Source organism: Phyllobates terribilis, unplaced genomic scaffold (genome assembly GCF_046119375.1).
Source record: "Phyllobates terribilis strain yellow unplaced genomic scaffold, ASM4611937v1 Scaffold_12__6_contigs__length_324123572, whole genome shotgun sequence".
In the NCBI taxonomy this organism is placed as follows: Eukaryota; Metazoa; Chordata; class Amphibia; order Anura; family Dendrobatidae; genus Phyllobates; species Phyllobates terribilis.
Window position 1 is genome coordinate 2037698 of NW_027362772.1, and position 15269 is coordinate 2052966.

Here is a 15269-nt window from a genome sequence, read left to right on the forward strand (position 1 = left end):
GCGGGTACTTCCACTGTGAGCAGCCGGGAGATGACCGGCTGCTCGCAGCAGAAGTATCCCAACCGGCGGCGCCGCTCCCCGGTCCTCCCTTCACACTTGCCGTCGGGAGATCAGCGGCCCTAGCCGCTGATCTAGCGACGGTAGCCGCATGGAGGTCAGCGGCGCCGCAGGTCAGGGTACTTCTGCTGCAAGCAGCCGGGAGATGACCGGCTGCATCGCCACTGACCTCTGTGCAGAGCGGTGTTTAAATTTGGAGCCAATATCGCTGATTGGTCGTGGCCGCCGAATCGTATTAGTGAGGACAGGGGAGCGGCGCTGCCTGTGCGGGTACTTCCACTGCGAGCAGCCGGGAAATGACCGGCTGCTCGCAGCAGAAGTATCCGGACCGGTGGCGCCGCTCCCCGGTCCTCCCTTCACACTTTCCGTCGGAAGATCAGCGGCCCTAACCGCTGATCTCCCGACGGTAGCCGCATGGAGGTCAGCGGCGCCGCTGGTCGGGGTACTTCTGCTGCGAGCAACCGGGAGTTGACCGGCTAGCGCCGGTCATCTCCCGGCTACATCGCCGCTGACCTCCGTGCGGCAGATGAGCTGCTAATGGCCGCCATCTTTTTCTGAAATCCCACGTCGCTGATTGACCACGGTCGGACCAATCAGCGACGCAGGACTTCCTGGACAGAAGGACAGACAGACAGACATGATAAGACGATTATATATATTAAATGTAAGGTTATGTAGGGCCCAATATATTCAATGAAAAACTATATGGGCCCATTATATAAAAGAAAAAGCTAAGTGTGGCCCATTTTATTAAATGGATGATGGCGTGCTCCCTTGGCAAGCCAGCGGGAAAGTGGCATGCTTCCGGTGGCAAGCCAGCGGGACAGTGGCGTGCTCCGGTGGCAAGCCAGCGGGAAAGTGGCGTGCTCCGGTGGCAAGCCAGCGGGAAAGTGGCGTGCTCCGGTGGCAAGCCAGCGGGAAAGTGGCGTGCTGCGGTGGCAAGCCAGCGGGAAAGTGGCGTGCTCCGGTGGCAAGCCAGCGGGAAAGTGGCGTGCTCCGGTGGCAAGCCAGCGGGAAAGTGGCGTGCTCCGGTGGCAAGCCAGCGGGAAAGTGGCGTGCTCCGGTGGTAAGCCAGCGGGACAGTGGCGTGCTCCGGTGGCAAGCCAGCGGGACAGTGGCGTGCTCCGGTGGCAAGTCAGCGGGAAAGTGGCGTGCTCCGGTGGCAAGCCAACGGGAAAGTGGCGTACTCCGGTGGCAAGCCAACGGGAAAGTGGCGTGCTCCGGTGGCAAGCCAACGGGAAAGTGGCGTGCTCCGGTGGCAAGCCAACGGGAAAGTGGCGTGCTCCGGTGGCAAGCCAACGGGAAAGTGGCGTGCTCCGGTGGCAAGCCAACGGGACTGTGGCGTGCTCCGGTGGCAAGCCAACGGGAAAGTGGCGTGCTCCGGTGGCAAGCCAACGGGAAAGTGACGTGCTCCGGTGGCAAGCCAACGGGAAAGTGGCGTGCTCCGGTGGCAAGCCAACGGGAAAGTGGCGTGCTCCGGCGGCAAGCCAACGGGAAAGTGGCGTGCTCCGGCGGCAAGCCAACGGGACAGTGGCGTGCTCCGGTGGCAAGCCAACGGGACAGTGGCGTGCTCCGGTGGCAAGCCAACGGGAAAGTGGCGTGCTCCGGTGGCAAGCCAACGGGAAAGTGGCGTGCTCCGGTGGCAAGCCAACGGGAAAGTGGCGTGCTCCGGTGGCAAGCCAACGGGAAAGTGGCGTGCTCCGGTGGCAAACCAACGGGAAAGTGGCGTGCTCCGGTGGCAAGCCAACGGGAAAGTGGCGTGCTCCGGTGGCAAGCCAACGGGAAAGTGGCGTGCTCCGGTGGCAAGCCAACGGGAAAGTGGCGTGCTCCGGTGGCAAGCCAACGGGAAAGTGGCGTGCTCCGGTGGCAAGCCAACGGGAAAGTGGCGTGCTCCGGTGGCAAGCCAACGGGAAAGTGGCGTGCTCCGGTGGCAAGCCAACGGGAAAGTGGTGTGCTACAGTGGCAAGCCAACGGGAAAGTGGCGTGCTCCGGTGGCAAGCCAACGGGAAAGTGGCGTGCTCCGGTGGCAAGCCAACGGGACTGTGGCGTGCTCCGGTGGCAAGCCAACGGGAAAGTGGCGTGCTCCGGTGGCAAGCCAACGGGAAAGTGACGTGCTCCGGTGGCAAGCCAACGGGAAAGTGGCGTGCTCCGGTGGCAAGCCAACGGGAAAGTGGCGTGCTCCTGTGGCAAGCCAACGGGAAAGTGGCGTGCTCCTGTGGCAAGCCAACGGGAAAGTGGCGTGCTCCGGTGGCAAGCCAACGGCAAAGTGGCGTGCTCCGGTGGCAAGCCAACGGGAAAGTGGCGTGCTCCGGTGGCAAGCCAACGGGAAAGTGGCGTGCTCCGGTGGCAAGCCAACGGGAAAGTGGCGTGCTCCGGTGGCAAGCCAACGGGAAAGTGGCGTGCTCCTGTGGCAAGCCAACGGGAAAGTGGCGTGCTCCTGTGGCAAGCCAACGGGAAAGTGGCGTGCTCCGGTGGCAAGCCAACGGCAAAGTGGCGTGCTCCGGTGGCAAGCCAACGGGAAAGTGGCGGGCTCCGGTGGCAAGCCAACGGGAAAGTGGCGTGCTCCGGTGGCAAGCCAATGGGAAAGTGGCGTGCTCCGGTGGCAAGCCAACGGGAAAGTGGCGTGCTCCGGTGGCAAGCCAACGGGAAAGTGGCGTGCTCCGGTGGCAAGCCAACGGGACTGTGGCGTGCTCCGGTGGCAAGCCAACGGGAAAGTGGCGTGCTCCGGTGGCAAGCCAACGGGAAAGTGGCGTGCTCCGGTGGCAAGCCAACGGGAAAGTGGTGTGCTCCAGTGGCAAGCCAACGGGAAAGTGGCGTGCTCCGGTGGCAAGCCAACGGGAAAGTGGCGTGCTCCGGTGGCAAGCCAACGGGACTGTGGCGTGCTCCGGTGGCAAGCCAACGGGAAAGTGGCGTGCTCCGGTGGCAAGCCAACGGGAAAGTGACGTGCTCCGGTGGCAAGCCAACGGGAAAGTGGCGTGCTCCGGTGGCAAGCCAACGGGAAAGTGGCGTGCTCCTGTGGCAAGCCAACGGGAAAGTGGCGTGCTCCTGTGGCAAGCCAACGGGAAAGTGGCGTGCTCCGGTGGCAAGCCAACGGCAAAGTGGCGTGCTCCGGTGGCAAGCCAATGGGAAAGTGGCGTGCTCCGGTGGCAAGCCAACGGGAAAGTGGCGTGCTCCGGTGGCAAGCCAACGGGAAAGTGGCGTGCTCCGGTGGCAAGCCAACGGGAAAGTGGCGTGCTCCGGTGGCAAGCCAACGGGAAAGTGGCGTGCTCCGGTGGCAAGCCAACGGGACTGTGGCGTGCTCCGGTGGCAAGCCAACGGGAAAGTGGCGTGCTCCGGTGGCAAGCCAACGGGAAAGTGGCGTGCTCCGGTGGCAAGCCAACGGGAAAGTGGCGTGCTCCGGTGGCAAGCCAACGGGAAAGTGGCGTGCTCCGGTGGCAAGCCAACGGGACAGTGGCGTGCTCCGGTGGCAAGCCAACGGGACAGTGGCGTGCTCCGGTGGCAAGCCAACGGGAAAGTGGCGTGCTCCGGTGGCAAGCCAACGGGAAAGTGGCGTGCTCCGGTGGCAAGCCAACGGAAAAGTGGCGTGCTCCGGTGGCAAGCCAACGGGAAAGTGGCGTGCTCCGGTGGCAAGCCAACGGGAAAGTGGCGTGCTCCGGTGGCAAGCCAAGGGGAAAGTGGCGTGCTCCGGTGGCAAGCCAACGGGAAAGTGGCGTGCTCCTGTGGCAAGCCAAAGGGAAAGTGGCGTGCTCCGGTGGCAAGCCAACGGGAAAGTGGCGTGCTCCGGTGGCAAGCCAACGGGACTGTGGCGTGCTCCGGTGGCAAGCCAACGGAAAAGTGGCGTGTTCCGGTGGCAAGCCAACGGGAAAGTGGCGTGCTCCGGTGGCAAGCCAACGGGAAAGTGGCGTGCTCCGGTGGCAAGCCAACGGGAAAGTGGCGTGCTCCGGTGGCAAGCCAACGGGAAAGTGGCGTACTCCGGTGGCAAGCCAACGGGAAAGTGGCGTGATCCGGTGGCAAGCCAACGGGAAAGTGGCGTGCTCCGGTGGCAAGCCAACGGGACAGTGGCGTGCTCCGGTGGCATGCCAACGGGACAGTGGCGTGCTCCGGTGGCAAGCCAACGGGACAGTGGCGTGCTCCGGTGGCAAGCCAACGGGACAGTGGCGTGCTCCGGTGGCAAGCCAACGGGACAATGGCGTGCTCCGGTGGCAAGCCAACGGGAAAGTGGCGTGCTCCGGTGGCAAGCCAACGGGAAAGTGGCGTGCTCCGGTGGCAAGCCAACGGGACTGTGGCGTGCTCCGGTGGCAAGCCAACGGGACTGTGGCGTGCTCCGGTGGCAAGCCAACGGGACTGTGGCGTGCTCCGGTGGCAAGCCAACGGGACAGTGGCGTGCTCCGGTGGCAAGCCAACGGGAAAGTGGCGTGCTCCGGTGGCAAGCCAACGGGAAAGTGGCGTGCTCCGGTGGCAAGCCAACGGGAAAGTGGCGTGCTCCGGTGGCAAGCCAACGGGAAAGTGGCGTGCTCCGGTGGCAAGCCAACGGGAAAGTGGCGTGCTCCGGTGGCAAGCCAACGGAAAAGTGGCGTGCTCCGGTGGCAAGCCAACGGTAAAGTGGCATGCTCCGGTGGCAAGCCAACGGGAAAGTGGCGTGCTTCGGTGGCAAGCCAACGGGAAAGTGGCGTGCTCCGGTGGCAAGCCAACGGGAAAGTGGCGTGCTCCGGTGGCAAGCCAACGGGAAAGTGGCGTGCTCCGGTGGCAAGCCAACGGGAAAATGGCGTGCTCCGGTGGCAAGCCATCGGGAAAGTGGCGTGCTCCGGTGGCAAGCCAACGGGAAAGTGGCGTGCTCCGGTGGCAAGCCAACGGGAAAGTGGCGTGCTCCGGTGGCAAGCCAACGGGAAAGTGGCGTGCTCCGGTGGCAAGCCAACGGGAAAGTGGCATGCTCCGGTGGCAAGCCAACGGGAAAGTGGCGTGCTCCGGTGGCAAGCCAACGGGAAAGTGGCATGCTCCGGTGGCAAGCCAACGGGAAAGTGGCGTGCTCCGGTGGCAAGCCAACGGGAAAAGGTGTGCTCCGGTGGCATGCTAATGGTAAAGGTGTGCTCCAGTGGCATTCTAACGGTAAAGGTGTGCTGCGGTCACATGCTAATGGTAAAGGTGTGCTCCGGTGGCATGCTAACGGGAATAGGTGTGCTCCGATGGCATGCTAACGGGAATAGGTGTGCCTGGTGGCATACTAACGGGAAAAGGTGTGCTACGGTGGCATGCTAGCGGGAAATGGTGTGCTTCGGTGGCATGATAACGAGAAATGGGGTACTCCATTGGCACCACAATGGTCAAGGGTCTTGGAAATGTCACATGTGAAGTCATACTCGCATAGTGTCTGTTGTTGCAGGGATCAAAAGAGCGACCCGGTGGAACAAGATGTGGACACTGTGCGACAGATGGTGGTTTAAGGACAGCAAACAGCAAAATAAGACCAAGCAACAGCAAGAAAACAATCCAAGAATTACCGCAGCAGACAAGTAAGTGATTGTGATTCTTTTAAACGGTGATGTATGATCAGATGAAGTGGAATGCAGTAAGTTTGGAAATATGATTAACATGTTAATAAAGTGTCTGAAATGTATGAGCGAGAAAGAGAAAAAGGTGGATTGTTACAGGGGGACAGCTGAGAGTAGGGAGTTGCAGAGAAAGTCCTTGTGACAGGTTTAGGATGTATACGGCGGTTTATTGCCTCCTCCACATACAAAGGCAGGAGATGAGACTATCAAACTATTGAACTTGGAGTTGTCAGTAATGTTGGAGGTGAAATTAATAAAGCAAGTAAAATGGGAAAGAAAAAAAGGGGTTGTATGTTTGCCTGGTCAGAGGGATGTTTGCCTGGTCATGGGGATGTTTGTCTGGTCAGGGGGATGTTTGCCTGGTCAGGGGGATGTTTGCCTGGTCAGGGGGATGTTTGCCTGGTCAGGGGGATGGTTGCCTGGTCAGGAGGATGTTTGCCTGGTCATGGGGATGTTTGTCTGGTCAGGGGGATGTTTGCCTGGTCAGAGGGATGTTTGCCTGGTCAGGGGGATGTTTGCCTGGTCAGGGGGATGTTTGCCTGGTCAGGGGGATGGTTGCCTGGTCAGGAGGATGTTTGTCTGGTCAGGTGGATGTTTGTCTGGTCAGAGGGATGTTTGTCTGGTCAGAGTGATGTTTGTCTGGTCAGAGGGATGTTTGCTTCACGTTGGGGAAGAGGGAAAGGACTGAATGTTCCGGCACCTGTCCTATCCACAGGATGGTCAGCTAGTGCCGCCATAGGGAAAGAGCTGACCTAGTGTCACTATCAATCATCAGAGTCTGCAGTACAACTGATTAGGGGTCCAGCAGGGGGGCGCTGATGACACAGGTGGACCTTGGGGCGGTTTTCCGGTTGCGGACGCTGCACCTAGAGGGTTTTCTTCATGTAATTATCCTCCTCACATTGCAGACTTGTGAACTTTATAAATATTCTTCATTTGCTTATTTTCTTCCTTCTCTCCCAAACACGTTGCTGAAGTGCTGTCTCACCCCCACTGCCCCCATCCAGAAGCTTCTTGTAGCTGCTGTTCAGCGAGATTTGTCCTCTATATACCAGCAGTCTGTGTATGGGCCTGTCCCTGTCTGATCCTCTCTGCTCTCCACCCCTGCACTCAGACATGGGAAACCCTGTACTCGGATTACTTCACATCTTGGTGAACAACAGCTGAAAGGACCCTATAAAGGAGCCTGTACCAGGCAGGTGACAGCGGTGCAGCATTGTGCTTGTGGGGGCAATCGGGCGGTGGAGTCAGAAATTGGGGAATACTTGGGTGCTCTCTGGATAGACAATATTAGTGCTGCAGTAATTTCCCACAAGTTTTTGCACAGAGCAGCCACTAATATAGAATAAAGTAAAACAATTGTGCTCTGTAAATAATGGCTGTGCTTTGCTACAAATGCTTCATGTTCGCAGGAGGTTTTTTTTTCTTTAATAAATTTTATTTAGTTTATAATTGATTTTTTCTCTTTCTGCTAGATATCAGCACATGATAGAGGCCGTACGGGACTGGTATAAGAAGTTCTTGGCTGAGAAGGACAGAAGCTTCATTCCTCCATGAGCTGCAGTTCTTTGTGTCCAGTCGGGAACTCTATTAGTAAGTAGATTTTATCACCGGCGCAGACATTTCCGGGAAGGTTCCAATTGGCCGAATACAAGACGTTCATTAAACTCTTCATTTGAAATAAACGTCTGGTTATCATCCACAATACTTAATGCCGATCACTTGTCACAAATTTGTATATTTTTTACCTGTTATAAAATGCTGCTGATCCCTTGAATCTTTTCTTTTTTTTTTGTCATTTTAGACAAAACATTACATATTCCTGACAAGTCCCAGGTCTTTTCACACCACTCGTTTTGCAGGTTCTTTAATACTACAGCACTTACGTTATTGGGGTCATTTTTGCGCAGTTTGCAGGTACATGATTTTTTATACATGTTTTTTTTTAGCTTTGTCTTGTTATTACATCACATTCATCTTTTTCCTCTCTTGCTTTCCTGGACTGAAGGAAACATATCTCCAAGTCACTCTGAGCTGCCGGCAGGAGAGATGGACCCTCAGGAGCCTCCTAGTCTTCAGAATCCACATGAAGGAGAAGTCCAAGAACAAGAAAGGCCTCCGACAGCAGAGCAACCTGTCCGCCAAAAAGTCCCAGAAGAAGAAGCGATGGTCCCGCAGCTCATCTGTGTTTTTCCTAAATGTGGTTTATACTTTTACTGATTGTAATTTTCTTGGTCGATACCAGATAAAGTTTTGGATGACAACTGTCTGGACTTGTGTCTTATTTTACATTTCTCCTTTTTTCTTCTTGCTTCCCCTCCAGTGAGATCTGGCTTAGGTGATAAAAGCCTTTCTCTATCCAGCATTTTTGCAGCAGGCTGGAGAATTACTTTCTGGATGATAACTTGCCTTAGTCTCAGGTGCCCATACACTAGTTAGCTTTACACCGGACGCTTGTCCACACAACACATCCCGACTCCCCCATATACATGAATGTGGTTATATGTGTGGGGGAGATGGCCCCATACACAGCACATGGTCGGCTGCTCCAGCAAAAATCCTTGGGTTTGACCTACCTTCCTGTAATATATATGGGGGCCATTAGTTGGATGTTTGCAGGACCCCTCTTTGTCCGACAGCTTCCCTCCCCCACACATAGCAAGCAGTGTACATACAAGCTCCCTTCCCGCACATACAGTATATATAGCATATAAAGAAAAAACCTAGAAGTCTGAACTGAAACATAAATTGATGTGCATGCAAAATGTAAATGCATGTTCACACAAGGCCACTAGACAAAGAAAAACCAAAGACAAGCAAAATACCCAAGTAACCGGAAGTGAATGGGTAAATCGCAAAGTGCAAAAATAATAAATAATGAAGGGTATTTAGTTAACATAATTTTGATAAAAATAATGCAAAAGCTATCCCGCCACATCACGGCAACCCTTATGGGACAGTCCTAACTCTAATATTAAAACCTTACCATTTGTCAAGTGACGTACATATGGATAAGGGCAGAGAGACTTGACCCCCTAGTAGAAGCATAGACCTGAGGCAGAATAAACATTTCAGCTCAGACAAAGGGTGGCCACACCCTAATATGCACTAAAGCACACTGAACTACAAAGAAAAAACCTAGAAGTCTGAACTGAAACATAAATTGCAGGCAAAATGTAAATGCATGTTCACATAAGGCCACTAGACAAAGAAAAACCATAGGCAAGCAAAATACCCAAGTAACCGGAAGTAAATGGGTAAATCGTAAAGTGCAAAAATAATAAATAATGAAGGGTATTTAGTAGTGAAGAGCGAGCACTAAAATGCTCGGGTGCTCGAAGTTCGGGCCGAGCTCGCCATGATACTCGGGTGCTCGACCTGAGCCACGAGCCCAATGTTAGTCTATGGGAGACCCCAGCATTCTCGCTGCGGCATCCCCGGATGTCTTTTAAAAGCCTAACAAGTGCCCAAAACGATAGTGACAGTGCTCAAATGACATGGGGACAGCATGGGGATCGCCCCAGGAAGCATTTCTGACCCCCAGGTCACTGCTGTCAACAATGTGGTCAGAGGTATTAAGCCACTTTTAAGGGCTCACAATAAAACGTTCAAAAACTAAACTGAAACTGCTTTCCTGTGAAATATGTTAAGGAAGTTCCTTTCCAGGGTAAAGACTTGTGTATAAGGTAAAATAAATAACCAAAAAAAAAAATACTCCTCCACACCTTGGGCTATGTTCACAAGTAGCATTTTTAATGCGTTTTTGCACTTTTGTATTGCTTCAATCGTGACAAATGCATTCACTGGGAAATGTAATTTTAACATTTTACAACCTTATCTGGCCATGTGCTGTATGACACATGCATACAGTGCTGAAAAGACATGGGGACAGCATGGGAAAGACCCCTGGAAGCATCTCTGACTCCCCAGTCACTGCCTAAAAGTGTGCCCATCAGAAGTCATCCTTGCCGCATCAGAAGATGCAGACTTGCAACTATCCCCGTGCAAGTTCTTGTCCCAGGGCAGGGTTCAATTGTACCTCTCCCATTCCTTGCAATGCAAGCGCAAATATGCAGCCAACCACCCACCCACCCCCAGGCTGCAATACCATACTGCTTGCTTGCACTTGAACTTGGGCCTTTTAGGCATGTGGAGGCGGAATCTGGCCACCATGTCATGGCAGCGTTGGCAGCCTGGTATCCATACTCAGTCCCCAGCCGCCCGGCGGCGGGGTGTCCACACTCGGTCCCCAACCGCCAGGTGGCGGCCGGGTGTCCATACTCAGTCCCCAGCCGCCTGGGGGCAGCCGGGTGTCCATAAACGGTCCCCAGCCGCCCCTATTTCTCCTTGGAACATCCCCTCACACACTTTTCTTAGCCCGGCCTGCTTTAGGGCAGCATTGGACGAGCCCACCAGAGAACCAGACTCCTCCGGTGGGCCCTGGCTTCTCCATCAGGGGAGTTGAGAGTGACAAGGTGAGGACCATGATGATGATGATACAAGTTAGCATCTGCTTTGTTTTCTTGGAATGCAAGCGTAAGTGTGCAGCCTGCCACCCACCCACCCACCGCCAGGCTGCATTACCATACTGCTTGCTTGCTTGCACTTGAAATTGGGCCTTTTTAGGCACGTGGAGGCGGAATCTGACCACCGAGTCATGGCAGCATTGGCGGCCTGGAATCCATACTCAGTCCCCAGCCGCCCGGCTGCCAGGTGTTCACACTCGGTCCCCAGCCGCCAGGGGGCGGCCGAGTGTCCGTACTCGGTCCCCAGCCGCCCCGCGGCCGGGTTTTCACACACGGTCCCCAGCCCCCTGGGGGCAGCCGGGTGTCCATAAACGGTCCCCAGGGGCCCCTATTTCTCCTTGGAACATCCCCCCACACACTTTTCTTAGCCTGGCATGCTTTAGGGCAGCATTGGACGAGCCCACCAGAGAACCAGACTCCTCCGGTGGGCCCTGGCTTCTCCATCAGGGGAGTTGAGAGTGCCAAGGTGAGGACCATGATGATGATGATACAAGTTAGCATCTGCTTTGTTTTCTTGGAATGCAAGCGCATGTATGTAGTAGCGACTAGGCCTGAGGTGGTCAGCGTTTTGGCGCATATCCTACCTCCTCTGAGGATTGCTGGATGTTTTCCTGCTACTATCCCAGTTCTATGACTCCCATTAAAACAAAGCTTCAGGTGATGAATGATGGATGAGGTGGTGGCAAAGGAGAAAGAGCAGGAGGAACAGGGACCATTCACATCAATATCAGGCCAGTCAACCACATATGTCTTGTAGGATATGTTTCTGTAACAAAAGGAGCGGTTTGGCTACACAGTTATAGGGCATACAGTGAGTGCAATGCCTACCAAAAATTTTGAGGCACTCGAATGTACCTTGGAAATGACATGGAGGTCAGAGGGCCTTAACTAAACCGTTTTTTCCATTTATATCAACTGGGTCTCCTGTACACTGTTGGCCTAAACAGTGAATGGAAGGCTTTCCAAAAATTATGAGGAACTGCAATGCCCCTTGAAACAGACGTGGATTACAGCGTACTAAAAACCTTCTACCCACTATTGGGGAGTGGGTCTCCCTTAGTTTTCGCCTTTGCATTGAAAAGCAAAAGCTGACTAAAATTAGGAGGAAATGCAATGTCCGTTGGAAGAGTCGTGGAGGTTAGAGGTAATTAAGAACAACATTTCAATGCCCCTAGGAAGAGCTGTGGAGTTCAGAGTGGCTTAAGAAGACTTTTGATGTCCCTTTGAACAGACGTGGAGGTCACAGTAGCTTAACAAGATGGTTTTAATGCCCCTCGGAAAAGACGTGGAGGTCCCAGTAGCTTAACCAGACGTTTTGAATGCCCCTCGGAAAAGGGGCTTTTAATGCCCCTTCCAAGAGCCATACAGTACAGCATAGTACAAACATTATTCCCATTATTGGGGAGTGTGTATCCCATAGTCATAGCTTATGCCTTCCAAGCAAAAGCTGCCAAAAATTAGGATGGAGAAACTTGCAATGCCCCTTACAAGAGCCATGCAGTACAGCATATTCCAAACATTATTCCCATTATTGGGGAGTGGGTCTCCCATAGTCTTTGCTTATGCCTTCCAAGCAAAAGCTGCCAAAAATTAGGACGAAGGAGCTTGCAATGCCCCTTACAAGAGCCATGCAGTACAGCATATTACAAACATTATTCCCATTATTGGGGAGTTGGTCTCCCATAGTCTTTGCTTATGCCTTCCAAGCAAAAGCTGCCAAAAATTAGGACGGAGGAACTTGCAGTGCCCCTTACAAGAGCCATGCAGTACAGCATATTACAAACATTATTCCCATTAATGGGGAGTGGGTCTCCCATAGTATTTGCTTATGCCTTCCAAGAAAAAGCAGCCAAAAATTAAGAGGAAATGAAATGCCCGTTCGAAGAGTCGTGGAGGTTAGAGTTAATTAAAAACAACATATCAATGCCCCTTGGAAGAGTTGTGGAGTTCAGAGTGGTTTAACAAGACACTTTTAATGCCCCTCAAAAGAGATGTGGAGGTCCCAGTAGCTTAACAAGACGGTTTTAATGCCCCTCAGAAAAGTGGTGGAGGTCACAGTAGCTTAAGAAGACGCTTTTAATGCCCCTCAGAAGAAACGTGGAGATCCTAGTAGCTTAACAAGATGGTTTTAATGCCCCTTGGAAAAGTGGTGGAGGTCGCAGTAGCTTAACAAGACGGTTTGAATGATCCTTGGAAGAGACGTGGAGGTCACAGTACCTTAACAAGACGGTTTGAATGCCCCTTGGAAGAGACGTGGAGGTCGCAGTAGCTTAACAAGACGCTATTAATGCCCCTCAGAAGAGACGTGGAGGTCCCAGCAGCTTAACAAGACGGTTTTAATGCTCCTCAGAAAAGTGGTGGAGGTCCCAGTAGCTTAACAAGATGATTTTAATGCCCCTCAGAAACGTGGTAGAGGTCCCAGTAGCTTAACAAGACTGTTTGAATGCTCCTTGGAAGAGACGTGGAGGTCCCAGTAGCTTAACTGGCCGGTTTAAATGCCCCTCGGAAAAGTGGTGGAGGTCACAGTAGCTTAACAAGACACTATTAATGCCCCTCAGAAGAGAAGTGGAGGTCCCAGTAGCTTAACAAGACAGTTTGAATGCCCCTTGGACGAGACGAGGAGGTCCCAGTAGCTTAACAAGACGGTTTTAATGCTCCTCGGAAAAGTGGTGGAGGTCACAGTAGCTTAACAAGACGCTTTTAATGCCCCTCAGAAGAGACGTGGAGGTCCAAGTAGCTTAACAAGACGGTTTGAATGCCCCTTGGAAGAGACGTGGAGGTCCCAGTTGCTTAACAAGACGGTTTGAATGCCCCTTGGAAGAGACGTGGAGGTCCCAGTATCTTAGCAAGGTGGTTTTAATGCCCCTCGAAAAAGTGGTGGAGGTCACAGTAGCTTAACAAGACGCTTTTAATGTCCCTCAGAAGAGACGTGGAGGTCCCAGTAGCTTAACAAGACGGTTTGAATGCCCCTTGGAAGAGACGTGGAGGTCCCAGTAGCTTAACAAGAAGGTTTTCATGCTCCTCAGAAAAGTGGTGGAGGTCCCAGTAGCTTAACAAGACGGTTTTAATGCCCCTTGGAAAAGTGGTGGAGGTCGCAGTAGCTTAACAAGACGGTTTGAATGCCCCTTGGAAGAGACGTGGAGGTCCCAGTAGCTTAACAAGACGGTTTGAATGCCCCTCGGAAGAGACGTGGAGGTCCCAGTAGCTTAACAAGACGGTTTTATTGCCCCTTGAAAAAGTGGTGGAGGTCACAGCAGCATAACAAGACACTTTTAGTGCCCCTCAGATAAGTGGTGGAGGTCCCAGTAGCTTAACAAGACGGTTTGAATGCCCCTTGGAAGAGACGTGGAGGTCCCAATAGCTTAACAAGACGGTTTGAATGCCCCTTGGAAAAGTGGTGGAGGTCCCAGTAGCTTAACAAGACGGTTTGAATGCCCCTTGGAAGAGACGTGGAGGTCCCAGTAGCTTAACAAGACGGTTTTAATGCCCCTCGGAAAAGTGGTGGAGGTCACAGTAGCTTAACAAGTCGCTTTTAATGCCCCTGAGAAGAGAAGTGGAGGTCGCAGTAGCTTAACAAGACGGTTTGAATGCCCCTTGGAAGAGACGTGGAGGTCCCAGTAGCTTAACAAGATGGTTTTAATGCTTCTCAGAAAAGTGGTGGAGGTCCCAGTAGCTTAATAAGACGCTTTTACTGCCCCTCGAAAAAGTGGCGGAGGTCGCAGTAGCTTAACAAGACGGTTTGAATGCCCCTTGGTAGAGACGTGGAGGTCGCAGTAGCTTAACAAAACGGTTTGAATGCCCCTTGGAAGAGACGTGGAGGTCCCAGTAGCTTAACAAGACAGTTTGAATGCCCCTCGGAAGAGACGTGGAGGTCCCAGTAGCTTAACAAGACGGTTTTATTGCCCCTCGAAAAAGTGGTGGAGGTCACAGCAGCTTAACAAGAAGCTTTTAATGCCCCTCAGATAAGTGGTGGAGGTCCCAGTAGCTTAACAAGACGGTTTGAATGCCCCTTGGAAGAGACGTGGAGACGTGACATGCTAATGGTAAAGGTGTGCTCCGGTGGCATGCTAACGGGAATAGGTGTGCTGCGATGTCATGCTAACGGGAATAGGTGTGCCCGGTGGCATACTAACGGGAAAAGGTGTGCTACGGTGGCATGCTAGCGGGAAATAGTGTGCTTCGGGGGCATGATAATGAGAAAAGGGGTACTCCATTGGCACCACAATGGTAAACGGACTTGGAAATGTCACATGTGAAGTCATACTCGCATAGTGTCTGTTGTTGCAGGGATCAAAAGAGCGACCCGGTGGAACAAGATGTGGACACTGTGCGGCAGATGGTGGTTTAAGGACAGCAAACAGCAAAATAAGACCAAGTAACAGCAAGAAAACAATCCAAGAATTACAGCAGCAGACAAGTAAGTGAGTGTGATTCTTTTAAACGGTGATGTATGATCAGATGAAGTGGAATGCAGTAAGTTTGGAAATATGATTAACATGTTAATAAAGTGTCTGAAATGTATGAGCGAGAAAGAGAAAAAGGTGGATTGTTACAGGGGGACAGCTGAGAGTAGGGAGTTGCAGAGAAAGTCCTTGTGACAGGTTTAGGATGTATACGGCTGTTTATTGTCTCCTCCACATACAAAGGCAGGAGATGAGACTATCAAACTATCGAACTTGGAGTTGTCAGTAATGTTGGAGGAGAAATTAATAAAGGAAGTAAAATGGGAAAGAAAATAAGGGGTTGTATGTTTGCCTGGTCAGAGGGATGTTTGCCTGGTCAGAGGGATGTTTGCCTGGTCAGGGGGATGTTTGCCTGGTCAGGGGGATGTTTGCCTGGTCAGGGGGATGTTTGTCTGGTCAGGGGGATGTTTGTCTGGTCAGGGGGATGTTTGCCTGGTCAGGGGGATGTTTGCCTGGTCAGGGGGATGTTTGTCTGGTCAGGGGGATGTTTGTCTGGTCAGGGGGATGTTTGTCTGGTCAGAGGGATGTTTGCTTCACGTTGGGGAAGAGGGATAGGACTGAATGATCCGGCACCTGTACTATCCACAGGATGGTCAGCTAGTGCCGCCATAGGGAAAGAGCTGACCTAGTGTCACTATCAATCATCAGAGTCTGCAGTACAACTGATTAGGGGT